The sequence below is a fragment of the Polyergus mexicanus genome, unplaced genomic scaffold, assembly GCF_030449975.1.
Source record: "Polyergus mexicanus isolate NDT 795.1 unplaced genomic scaffold, iyPolMexi1.0 SCAF_8, whole genome shotgun sequence".
Taxonomy (NCBI): domain Eukaryota; kingdom Metazoa; phylum Arthropoda; class Insecta; order Hymenoptera; family Formicidae; genus Polyergus; species Polyergus mexicanus.
The window spans coordinates 5656610-5670582 of NW_027223328.1; the positions used below are offsets into that span (position 1 = coordinate 5656610).

The window sequence follows — 13973 nt, forward strand, 5'->3', positions numbered from 1 at the left end:
AAGTGCCAAATGTGCAATTATGAAGCAAACATCTGGTCAGAACCCGCAGAGCCAGAAACATTGGACGTTAATACGGCTGTTGTAGCAGGAACTGTTACAATTGGAATTGACTTTGCCCAGCTGGAAGAGCCGTGTGCAGCCATGAATATTCCATGTATGTCCAATAAAACTTACATCGAATATCGAGAAAATGTAATCAATGATTTTGAGAAAACAGCCGTGGAAAATATGAAAATAGCTGGCGAAGTTAAAAAGCAACTCGCTCTCGAAAGAAAAGAAACTATAAACGATATTCCGTACATAACTATTGTAGCGGATGGTAGTTGGATGAAGAGATCGTACAGCAACGCCTACGAGTCTCTTTCCGGTGTTGGTACCATACTTGGTTACCGCACAAAAAAGGTTCTATTCGTCGGAATCCACAATAAATTTTGCACGATATGTGATATAGCGGATCGAAACAGAATCGAACCAAGAGATCATAAATGCTACAAAAATTTCGATCGTAACGCAAGCTCCACAAGTATGGAGAGCGACGCCATTACAGAAGGCTTTAAAAGTAGCCTGGAATGATTTATAGAACGGTTATTGCCGATGGTGATAGTAGCGTATATCAAACCATCGTTGATACTAGACCATATCGCGAACAAATGATAACCGTGAAAAAAATAGAATGTACGAATCATTTGCTTTGCAATCTATGCAAAAAGTTGAGGGCTGTAGCAGAGACAACTCAGCCAAAAATGCAAAGAAAGCGTGGTTTCGTGCAGCTACGAAATGTTGTAAAAAGCACCATTTTGAAAATACGAAAAGAGGTGATAAAAGCAATTGATTTGCAAAGAGAAGAAGAGCAACATGACCATTATAAGGCAATGGAATTACAAAAAGATATCTTAAATATTCCTAGCCATATATTTGGTGAACATAAACGATGTAACGAACGCGGTCATATATGTGACCGTGATGAAACAAAGAAAAATTATGTACCATATCTCAAGTTGCACGGTCTTTACCAAAAAATAGAGAGTGCTATCATATATTTAAGCGCTTATTCCGACAGCTTGTTGCTGAAATTCACCAACAATCCTGCAGAATCGTTCAACTCGATAATCTGCAAAGAAATTGGTGGAAAGCGCATCAATTTTGGTAACCGAGGCTCCTACAATGCTAGAATTGCGGGGGCAGTTGTGCAATATAATACGCAACAAGTTCTCACGCAAGTGCATAAAAACATATGTAAAAATGTTCCTCCCATTGTCGAGACTCTGGAAAAGCGATGACAAGCAAAAGTTGCAAGAACCAGAGAATCTCGGGAAATGAATGGAAGGCAAAAGAAATTTAAACGGAAATCGGGAACAGATCGTCATTACGGCCCGCAATCACAAAAACCAAATCTTTCACCCGATGTTTTTGAGCAACTTCGAGAAAATCATTTGGAAAAGTTGTTTGAAAATGGGCAAAATTGGAGACAAATTGAACGTGATACAATGGAGCAAAATGAATCGGATTTGTGGCATTCATTCAGACACGAAATGTTGACAGCGTCTAATTTTGGAATCATATGTCGCATGAGACCGACAACGTCTTGCGCCGCGACTGTGAAGAACATTTTATTTCCTCCCTCTATCGATACCGCGGCTATGAAATATGGTCGCGAGATGGAAAAAATTGCGAAAAAAGATCTGGCCGTAACACTAAATAAGGAGATTAAAACTTGCGGATTATTCATTCATATTGAAAATCCATGCTTGGGTGCTTCTCCTGTCGGACTCATAGATGAAGATGGTCTGGTAGAAATAAAATGTCCTCTGTCAGCTGAGCATTTAACAGCGGAAGAGGCCATAAAGATGCTGCCTCAACTAAAAGGTATCTTTGATAAGAGCAATGCAGATAAAATGAATCGGAATCACCGATTTTTTTCTATCAAGTTCAAGGCCAGTTAAAATATAACGCCGCGAGATTATTGTATTTTCGCTGTGTGGACGCCAAAAAGCTTGAAAAATAATACGTGTAAATAGGGATAATGTATTTTCGAGTAATCAAATGCTGCCCCTTTTACCACGTTTTTATTACAATTGCATACTTCCAGAAATCTTGGATAGTCGGCATAATAGACATATGCCAATTAGAAATTCAAGATATATAATAGAAGCTCAACAAAAAGTAGGCAAAAAAATAATTAATGGAAAGAGTCTTCGACAATATAATATAGAAGACAAAAATATTATCGACGAAAATAAATATTTCGAATCGAATATTGTTCCAATGGAAGCAACTATTACTGCTGTTACTGCTCTGAGTGCAGAACAAGATGACGATTGCATCGTTGTTAGTTACTCATAAAATGAAGAAGAGCTAACTGAAGACGACTCGATTGCTCCTTTCTATTTAGTAAAGCAAACGTATTACCTGAATATAACAAAATAAACGACGACTCATTAGACCTATTTTTACGCCTCGTAAGAGATAATTCTCCTTTTGAAACACAAACTGTGCTATATTTGGAATATCCTCATATAATTGAAGCAAGTCGTAGTGACAAAAGTTTACAAATTATTGGAGGAAATTGCAGTGATCACTGGCGATGTATATTTTTTGACGGCACCAAACTTCGAGTGTACGACAGTCTACCCAGTTGTACAAATTGGTGTCTAAAGAAAAAAATTACATTCATCGTCTTTATCCACAAATAAGTGCAAATATAATATTTGAAAAAGTCAAGTACAATCTAATGGCACATGTTGTGGAATTTATGCTGCAGCTTTCGCTACAATTATAGTCTTAAAAGGAAAATCCTTCTAATGAGAAATATTCCAATAACGTGGAATATATGAGGCAACATTTTCTTAAAATTGTAGCAGAAAATAAATTGCTGCCTTTTCCAAAATAAAAAAAAATTTATCATTATGCGATAAATTTATCGTTATATTGCAATGAATATTGTTGCAAAAAGATGCCTCAATGCAAATGTCTTGTTTGCAATAAAATCGGAGAGACAAAAAAAGAACATATTATGGTTGCGTTCTCACGGGATTGGGCAATGGAGGGGCCCATTCTACCCTCGAGATTATCTGATATAATATCGATCATATTATATCATATAATTTTCTGTTATCTCGATATGCTTATGAAGCAGAAAATATATTGTGACTGTTTGTAAATATTACAAATATATAAATTTATACAAAGTTTAAAAATTTGCATTATATATTTTGCATTATTATTTGTTTTCCATTATATCTATTGCATTTAGCAAACAAGTCATAAATTGTGACTTGTAGAAAATTATACACAAATATTGCTAATATCCTTTATATATACAGGGGTGTTTCAGAACAACCTTCCATCCTTAAAATAACGTATGCCGGATACGATTCTAAGACGATTTCTCCTTTACCAAAATTTGAATTGAAGCGTATTTTGTGTGTGTGTGTGTGTGTGTTGTTATAAGCAACAAATAATTAGCAAATCACGCGTCGAATACAGAAGGCAGGCAGGAGCGGCGCAACGCGCCGCTCCTGCCTGCCTTCTGTATTTCGACGCGTGATTTGCTAATTATTTTTGCTTATAACACACACACACACACACACACACACACACACACACACACACACACAAAATACGCTTCAATTCAAATATTGGTAAAGGAAAAATCGTCTTAGAATCGTATCCGGAATACGTTATTTTAAGGATGGAAGGTTGTTCTGAAACACCCTGTATATATATATAATAAATATCGTTGGAAAGAAACGTCTAAATGCAAATTTAAATCGAAGAGACGAAAAATAAATATATATATGCGTTCTCACGGGAATGGGCGATGGAGGGGCCCATTCTATCCTCGATATCTGCTATAATATCGAAATATTATATCATATAATTTTCTGTTATCTCGATGTGCTTATGAAGCAGAAAATATATTGTGACTGTTTGTAAATATTACAAATATATAATTATACAAAGTTTAAAAATTTGCATTATATATTTTGCATTATTATTTGCTTTCCATTATATCTATTGTATTTAGCAAACAAGTCATAAATTGTGACTTGTAGAAAATTATACACAAATATTGCTAATATCCTTTATATATATTGTAATCGTAATTTTTTTTTAAATTATTTAAGTAATAATTATTTATTCGGCGGGCGGTTCTTCGATGCCCACGGTACACCTTCGGCGCGTATTTTGAATATCGATCTCGCGATCCACAAAAATTCACGGTATCGCAAAATAAACCAAGTTGGACGCCAGGTACGGCAGGCCGCACCATTCACGATAAACACAACACCGAAAGACAATCGCGCGACCGATAATTAACGCGACGGCAAAATTCCGCGGCTATTCAGTATACCCGAAATGGTAGAGGGGGAGGTTCGGGGGAGACGGGAGAAATCTTGAGAGTCGAGAACACGGGAGCCAAAATGAGCATTCAATATGTTAAAATAGAGATAACAATAATACATTAAAAAGAAACAAGAGTATAGAGCGGTTCGCATAAATAATAGCCTTTGATGACAGTAGTTATTTTACAGGCGAATAAGATATATTATTTCCGCGGAGGTCGGCACGACCGTGCGCAACAGTATCAAATTACCGGGCGTCTTACGCGCTTTAACTCGACTTTTCGGCCGCGAGGATTTCCGCCGTACGAGACTTAACTAGACCGCGACAACTAAAGAAATCTGTACGCCGGTAACTACTTTACGCACGCCCGTGAATCCGCTTCGATATAATAGAAAATTCTAAATTGTACGACTCGAATCGGTCCGTTGGTCGGGCTCGCGGTAAGCCGATATACGTCTCGATAACAATGACGATTACCTTTGCATTGAAATGCCGAATATATAACTCGAATGACTCGCGGAAACTAATAGCGGGCTCAAAGACGCCCGATAGATTTTTTGCACGAATTTTTAGGATTTCGCTTTCTCCTGACTCCAATTTCTTACAATACATACAAGATACGCGCTAACAATACACAGAAATAATACGGAAACTATCGATAACGACTGTGGTATACGAGTCGTGCGGCGCAATACTTTGCGCGAGTCGAAATATTGATCGCGTGAACGCAAAAATCCCGATAATTCACAACGTACAATTATTACAAACGCGAGACTAACATTAATGACTGTCGGCGGCGGCGAGATGAATAGAGAGAGCCTATTTTACATAATTTGGATGAGCGACGTGTGCCTGTTGGCCGTGCGACTTAATCTACCAAAATATTCACAAAATTAATTCACCAAAACGCATGGCTCGACAACTATTAAGGGCGCGACTCATCCGAATTAATTACCTACAATTACTCGGCAACAAAATCGGTCGACGACGCTCGTCCCACCGGTAGGAAGTTCTCGGTGCTTCCCTTGACCGGGCGAATATTCCGCTCGCTCCTCGGAAAACCTGCGTCCTCTTGTACAGCTCGCCGAACAGTGCCGAGCGAGAGTCCTGCAGGAGACACGCCGGCGCGATAAATCGCTATCGTGCCACCTGTGGCGCTTTCGCGTTACGCAGGGCCGTCCTGCGGTCCTCGCGATCCTTGTTGTCATCACGGCCGTGTTGGTGAGTTCATCGCCCCGGAGTTTCCAAGATTTTCTGTTGTTCGGCTTAAAGGTGCGGGCCTTCGGCTGCGCCCGATCGGCTCTCTTTCCTATTTGGTCGAATAGGCTCCGGATTGAGAGTCCGCTCGTCGCTCCGTCCTTGGGACTTCCTCGCTTCGTGCGGGTGGAGTGGCCTCCCCTTTGGCTGGATTATTCCGGCCCTCCGCGCTCCTTTCCTGCTGTAAAAAATATAACATTACCGACAGCGATGTTTACTAGCCACCCAAGTGTTTTTAATATTTGACAACTATGATCTGACGTCTCCTGTTTCCTGGGTGTCCTGGACTCTAGCTCTCGGCCGTCGTTCTTCTTTCCTCCTCTCCTTCCGCCGGATGGGATCCCGCCCTCAACCTCGTGCCGATAACCAATTCGCGGGCTCATCTCGAGCTTACATTTTCGATAACCATTACCCACAAACGTCAGATCTCATCTATCTGACGATAGGGCCGCTCTCTCCCTAAATCGAGAGAACGCAGGCCCCCGAAAAACCGGCCCCGATCGGGCCATTTGGCCCTTGTGACGGACGTCCCAAAAACGTCACATCACAATATATATAAATATCGTTAGAAAGAAACGCCTAAATGCAAATTTAAATCGGAGAGACGAAAAAATATATATATATGGTTGCGTTCTCACAGGAATGGGCGATGGAGAGGCCCATTCTATCCTCGATACATACATATATATATATATATATATATATATACTGGGTGTATAAAAAGTACCGGGACGATAAAATATCTGGAAAACTAAGCATTTTCGAAAAAAATGTTTCAAATAAAAGTTGTACAGTTTCAAAAAGTCTATTTGCTAGATACTATGAGTTTAACCTTGGGTGGCATCGTCAAGATCAAGATAAGATCACCTTGTATTTTTTAAATGGAAACCCCTTCTTTCTATTGCATATTCTTATAGTTTATCTCGAGAGCTTCTCAAAACACTATAATAAAGTATTTTTCATTAAGTACTTTTTGAGTTATTTTATATCTTAATCGGACATATTTTGATATAAAAAATAAAATTGTAAGATATTTAGTTTTTGATAATCTTGCCGTAATACTTTTATGTACAGAATGATGAGACAAATCAATTAGTATAAAAAAAAAATTGTTTTCAAGAAAAAGTATGTACATATTTACAATGTATTTTTTTAAACAATTATTTGTTTTTTTACACTAATTTATTCGTCTCATTATTCTGTACATAAAAGTATTACGGTAAGATTATCGAAAACTAAATATTTTACGATATTTTATTTTTTATATCAAAATATGTCAGATTAAGATATAAAAAAACTCAAAGTACTTAATGAAAAATATTTTATTATAGTGTTTTGAAAAGCTCTCGAGATAAACTACAAGAATATGCAATAAAAAGTAGGGGTTTCCATTTAAAAAATTCAAGGTGACTTTGTCCTGACCTTGGCGACGCCATGCGAGGTCAAACTTATTGTATCTAATAAATAGATTTTTTGAAACCCTACAACTTTTATTTGAAACATTTTTTTCGAAAATGCTTAGTTTTTCAGATATTTCACCGTCCCGGTACTTTTTATACACCCTGTATATATGATACAATATATATATACAGGGTGTTTCAGAACAACCTTCCATCCTTAAAATGACGTATTCTTGATACGATTCTAAGACGACTTTTCCTTTACCAAAATTTGAATTAAAGCGTAATTTTTAAGTTATAAGCAAAAATAGTTAGCAAATCATGCGTCGAGTACAGAAGGCAGGCAGGAGCGGCGCAACGCGCCGCAGCTGACCGTCCGATGCGTGATTACCACCGCATGAGTCGCTAACTATTTTACCTTATAACATAAAATTATGCTTTAAATAAAATTTTGGTAAAGAAAAAAATGTCTTAAAATTACGTCAGGAATACGTATTTAATATAACGTCACTTTAGCGAAAGTTGTTCCGAATCGCCGCTCGTCGGATGCTGCAATCAGCTGATTGCTACACGCGATGTGTGTATGGTGGAGTGTGTGCGTAAAAGGAAGGAAGAGACAGAGAGAGAGAGAGAGAGAGAGAGAGAGAGAGAGGATGAGGAACGGAAGGAGGGAATGAGGGAGAGACGATTATACAGACGCACGCACGTACGCATACACTTTTTTTCTCGCCCTCTTTCTCTCTTTTACACAACACTTATACACTCTCTCATTCGGTCACTCATTCACAAACTCACTCACTCACCTGCTCACTCACAGCGTAGCGAATCTTCATACTACGTATTATCGTTAACTGCTGCACGATTATTATTTAGCGACGGACCGCGGAGACTGCGCGATCACATTGTTACGTTGCCTAGCGATGCGAGAAACGCGACATGTACCTTGCAAGTTGCGACGTGAGTGTGGCGCGTGGCGCGTGATTGACGCGAGATAAGACGATTTCAAAATAATAATTATTTAGAAATAGTTATAATTTTTATAAATAAGTAATTTTTTTAAGTAAGTCATTATAGGTTTCATGTTTTCTACCGCATTCGTAATGCGAAGGTTTTAGAAGATCGTCCGTCTTATCTCGCGTCAATCACGCGCCACGTGCCACACGCACGTCGCAACTTGCACGGTACATGTCGCGTTTCTCGCATCGCTAGGCAACGTAACAATGTGATCGCGCAGTCTCCGCGGTCCGTCGCTAAATAATAATCGTGCAGCAGTTAATAATAATATGTAGTATGAAGATTCGCTACGCTGTGAGTGAGTGAGTGTATAAGTGATGTGTAAAAGAGAGAAAGGGAGCGAGAAAAAAAGTGTATGTGTACGTGCGTGCGTATGTATAAACGTCTCTCCATCATTCCTTCCTTCCTTTCCACTTCCTCTCACTCACTCTCTCTCTCTCTCTCTCTCTCTCTCTCTCTCTCTCTATCTGTGTCTCCCTTCCTTTTACACATACATTCCACCATACACACATCGCGTGTAGCAATTAGCTGATCGCGGCATCCGACGAGCGGCGATCCGGAACAACTTTCGCTAAAGTGACGTTATTTTAAATACATATTCCTGGCGTAATTCTAAGACATTTTCTTCTTTACCAAAATTTTATTTAAAGCATAATTTTGTTATAAAATAAAATAGTTAGCGACTCATGCGTGGTAGTCACACGTCGGACGGTCAGCTGCGGCGCGTTGCGTCGCTCCTGGCTGCCTTCTGTACTCGACGCTTGATTTGCTAACTATTTTTGCTTATAACTCAAAAATTACGCTTCAATTCAAATTTTGGTAAAGGAAAAATCGTCTTAGAATCGTATCAGGAATACGTCATTTTAAGGATGGAAGGTTGTTCTGAAACACCCTGCACATCATCAAAATCAAAAGAGACAATATGAGCAATATTATATTATTGTGTTCAAAATATGTATGCGACACAGATATCTGTGCTCTAAAATTGCTTGTACGAGATAGAGCAATAGAAATACAACATTTTTTCTATCTCCACATATTTAACACAACGCGAAAAACTTGGGTTTTATTGCTCTGTCTAAAATATGCATATGTTCCTGACTCTAATTATTCTACGTAACACTGTCGATAACGTAACTATAAAGCGTTGGTAATATACCGACAGTTTTAGTTACGTTTAGATGAGGGCGCTAACCCGTCGGAGTTCGCCCGTCGCTCCGGCATCCTCTTAAGTGCGCGTATCGAGTGAATTTCATAAAACCCGATAACATCGGTTCGCTACTGGGTTTCTCATCTCGCGTGTTACAGCCGAATAAATGGTACGCGTCCGATAAACCGATAAATATTATGCCTATTAATCTCATTTGAATAGAGTGCAACATTACGACAGGAGCGTATCACAACGACAAATCCGCGCATACTATACACGATTTGACGCCTAACGTTCCACCCGGATATAAAGTGTCAGAGATTCCGGTGCAGATCACTTATTTCCCGATCATCGCGTGGATCATTACCGATATATACGTGCGTGTTGTGGATAAAAACGGTAAATTGATCGATTTTCGCGGCGAGAAGATCACGATTCGTCTGCACATGCAGCGAAAACGATAGAGAGGCGCGCGATGTAGTGAACGGATCGAACGCGAGAAATGCGCTCATCGTCGCGTCGTCCCTAGACGCGAAAAAGAAAAGGAATAAGGAAAGAAGATTGACCGTCGCTAATGCGGCTTTTCTGCGCTTTTTGGATTTTGTCGTACCAAGGACAGCTTCTCCGTAAAACAATATGTGTGACATTTTAAGCATCGGCGGGGAGCCGATCTTCGATCGCATCGTTAAGATCGAGACTCACACGTACAATCCTTACGCCAATGCTACGTTGGGAATAGCGATGATACGAATTCCTATACAACAGCAGGATCTGCACACGTTACCGTGCGACAGTTTTCTCTATATCGAAGGTAGACTCGAATCGAAGGAGTCGTCGAGCACGCAAGGGCAAGTCGCGCCGGTAAGGAGGCTGGTGAATAATTGCACAGCGTTTATGTTCGAGAAGATTCGCTGTAGTTCGACGGTGTAGAAATCGATCGAAGCAGAAATGTGGGGATTACGAGCACTATCAAGAATTACGCGTCGCTAACGAGAGAGGCAAGATATTAAAGAACGCCGGATGGGACTTATCGGCAGTAACTCACTCGTCAATCAGCGATTTCAACTTTTGCATACCTCTCAACGTGCTATTAGGTTTTTGTGAGGAGAAGCGTGTTGTGATTAACGTGCGACATGAATTTATTTTAATACGAGCACGCAACAATAACAATTGTATCATATCGCGTGAAATGCAAGAGCTTAAAATCGTTTTGTTAAAAATACAGTAGCATGTAATAAATTAAAATTATTGCGCACGTTGGATAGCGGACGATAAGAGCGCCACTGTAATGTTTGCGTAGAGTTCGATTGCGAGGAGAACGTCCTCTCTAATACTACAGCCTACTGTCTTATCATTCACGATCAAATTGTAGAGTATAATCCCCTCACCAACGTTGTGCGCAGAATCATATAAATGCGATAATATTCAAAAAAATATGGAAAGAGGATAATCTAGAAGCGAACACTTCGAGTACAGCTAACAATGATGATGGACGCACCGATCTTCGTCGATCTAGTTAACGAGAGATTTGTCGCGAAAGAAGTAACTGTATTAAGACATGGTGTGGAATGGACGCATCACATCTTTCGCCCACCGATGTCTTGGGATCTGTTAACGAAAGCTGAAGAATCACGAGCGTGTTGGTTGACATCTAATCATCATCAATTAAAGTAGAACGATGGACACGTGAATTACGGGTTAATGAAAAGACTCGTTCAAGACGCCGTGTGTCGAGATTCTAGTCCCGATTCGACGGTGCGGATCGATGTTAAAGGTAACGAGAGGAAAAAGTGGCTGATCGAACATTTAAAAAGCGTCGCCAACGATCGCGACATAACCGTCTCCGTCGAGAACATCGACGCCGATTACGAGGACATCGAACGTCTGGAGACTCTAAACACGTCGCGAGCCTTTCGTTGCGGATATCACGCGAAAAATTGCGCATTTGAGAACACTTGCAAACTACACGATTGGTGGTTCGAGCGACGCAATCATTTGCGCGATATGTGCGATTAAGTCTATATTATATAATTTATAAATTTAATTATATTTTACGCTTTATATAATGTGTCGAATTAATTATATAATCTATCAATTTGTAATAAACCGCTTTCGCGAGGCGGTCGTGGATAACTCGGTCGGGATCCGGGGCTCGTGAAAGGGTATTGAGAGACGAACGAAAGCCACGTGAGGTAGAATATAATATATTGCGTGTAAGTATGTGTGTATACAGAGTGAGTGTATGTCTATAAACGTTGTATGGGTGTGAGCGTGTGCGCTTGTGTGTGAGTGAGAGGATAAGCGAGCGAGTGCGTGTGCGAACGTGTAATATCTAAGTATGATGTATAATGTATCGAAAGTATGTGGGTGCGAACGTATAATATCTAAGTAATATGTACAATGTATCGACAATATATGTGTGAGGCGAATGACGATGTGTGTGCGACAAGATGCACTCGTGTATGTGTGAGTGTCGGAATCGGTTAGCGGTGTGGTCGTGTCGGTCGCGGTGCATCCAAAGTACATGCACGGATGCGCGGCGCGGAGCGCGATTTCGGCGATTCGATATAATATCGATTACGCGAGCGAATCTTGATTTCGGCAGAGGCCGCTAACTACCGGGCGATAATTTCGGTCGGGCCGGTGGGCGGTCCTTAGACGCGCCTGTATTGATTCGGTTGCATCGATCGATGTCGCGGCAGGATTAGATCCTCCCCCTTGAGCGGGACTTAGCGCGCCGTATTAATGGCGAGTCCGATCGCGGCAATGGCGGTCGCGGAATTACTGCCGGTTCGCAGATAACGTAGTATTGTTTCGTCCGGGATGGTCTTTCCGGGGAATGCCGGAGTGCAACGGCCGACGGGAACACCCCGATGGCAGGGAACTCCCTACCACTGGATGATCGCCGTTGCACTTAGGTGGACGGATTCGTGCGAGGTGTCGAGAACTCCCGACGGAGGCTGAGTACGCCCAACCTCGTTTTCCTCTGTCGTAGAAATTGGAAGGATCGCTCTCAGAGATGCCGCAAACTCTCGGCAGAGGCTGGGTACTCCCAACCCCGTTTTCTCTCTCGTTGAGCGGTTTCTAGGATCGTAGCGGATTTCCAGGCGTCTTACAGACTCTGGCGGTTGCGGAAGATTTGGTCTCGAGATGTGAAATGTGCTCTTATTTATACCGCTTTTTCCGGTGGGTGCGCGTGCGTAATATGCCTGAATGTTTTACGGCATATTGTTTAATGTTGAACCGCCGCGCGCGACTCGGGCGGTTTCGGGAACGGTCGGTACGGTTACCCGAGCGCGGCGACGATTTCCGGTAAACAACGCGTCTTAAACGGCGGTTATAAATTTGAACGTCTTTCTATCTCTTAAAAATGGGCGCTCGGCGCCTCCGCATTATGCCCAACCGGTGTTTGTCGGGCGGCGGACTTCCGGCGGATCGACGGCCGGGTAACGGTGGAGGGATGCAGCGTTACAAATTCGTTATGTCCAGATTCAATGAAAGGAAGAGTCAGTGGGAGGGCATAACCTCTTACTTGTCTAGAGGACTTACCTCTAGACAAACGCTAGACGATGCGTTTCCTAGAGTCAAACGAACAAACTAGGGCCCCAGATAGGTCAACGATTGGAAGGGTCGCTCTTACTCTATCGAAAGACCGCTCGGTGGTCCTTTTTTTAGTAAAGGAACTGAATCTTTATTACCCGGGATGGGACCTTTCGGTCCCGATTTCGGATAACAGGAAGGAGGTCGGGTTAATAAATTACTTGAATTTAAATTTTATTGTTAGGTTACATTTATTTAAGAAAATGGAAATAAATGATTTAAAGAAAAATAAAATTTAATAAAGGAACATTTAATTCGATTTACGAATTCTTATTTTAACAATACATTTTCTTAAATTTTAATGTGTAGTTGAGTTCGTGTGCGTGAGTGTAGGTAAAGGAAAATTATGTTTTTGCGGGTGTTACAATAAATACGGAGGACATCAACCAGGATTAGATGGGGAAACTATAGTTTAAATTCCAATTGGAAATTTACAATATGTATGTGTGTGTGTGTGTGTGTGTGTGTGCGCGCGCGCGCGCGCGCGCGTGTGTGCGTGTATGTGTGTGTGTCTAGTTTTAATTGCTGATATAAATTATTAGGAAAATGAAAATTGGAAGGTAGAGAGAAAAGGGGATAGGGGGCAAAAGAAATAGGGCAAGGTCGTGTATCGTGTACTTGTATATTGTGTATGTCTCGCGGAGCTAGCTTAAGTTTAGTAAAGTTTCCAACAAAATTCAGATCTACGAACGCTCGAGCCAATTCCTTCTTAAACCGCTTATTGCGACGATTACGTGAACATTTAGTGGCCGCTCGAGAAGACCGTTTTACTATTACTACTAAGGAAAAATTTGTAAATGAGTAATAATAACAATGATATCGTATGGTAGAAAAGAGATGTGAAATAATGCTTGTCGTTTCTGTTTTAAAGATTATATCCGGGTAATAAAAGTTGTTAATTAAATATTAGGTATATAAAAATAGATATGCTTTATATTTTGTTATATATATATTTTTTTTATTTATTAGTATATCTATTTTATATCTCCCTTTTATTATATAGTTAGGCGAGATGAAATCCACAGAGAAGGAATGAAATAGCGAGTCTCTCTGCTCAATATATGTATTGGTGAAGAAAAGGAAGCCACGGGTCGCTCCGCGAAATGCAGGTGACCCTCGGTGACGAGTGAGGAAGTCACGGGTCGCTCCGCGAAATGCAGATGACCCTCGGTGACGAGTGAGAGTCACGTGTCGCTCCGCGAAAT

General features: G+C 40.7%; 1 pseudogene; it reads left to right on the forward strand.

Moving 5' to 3' along the window:
- The first annotated feature begins 6 nt into the window (after window positions 1-6).
- On the forward strand, window positions 7-2890 carry LOC138935834 (uncharacterized; annotated as a pseudogene).
- Window positions 2891-13973: the final 11083 nt, after the last annotated feature.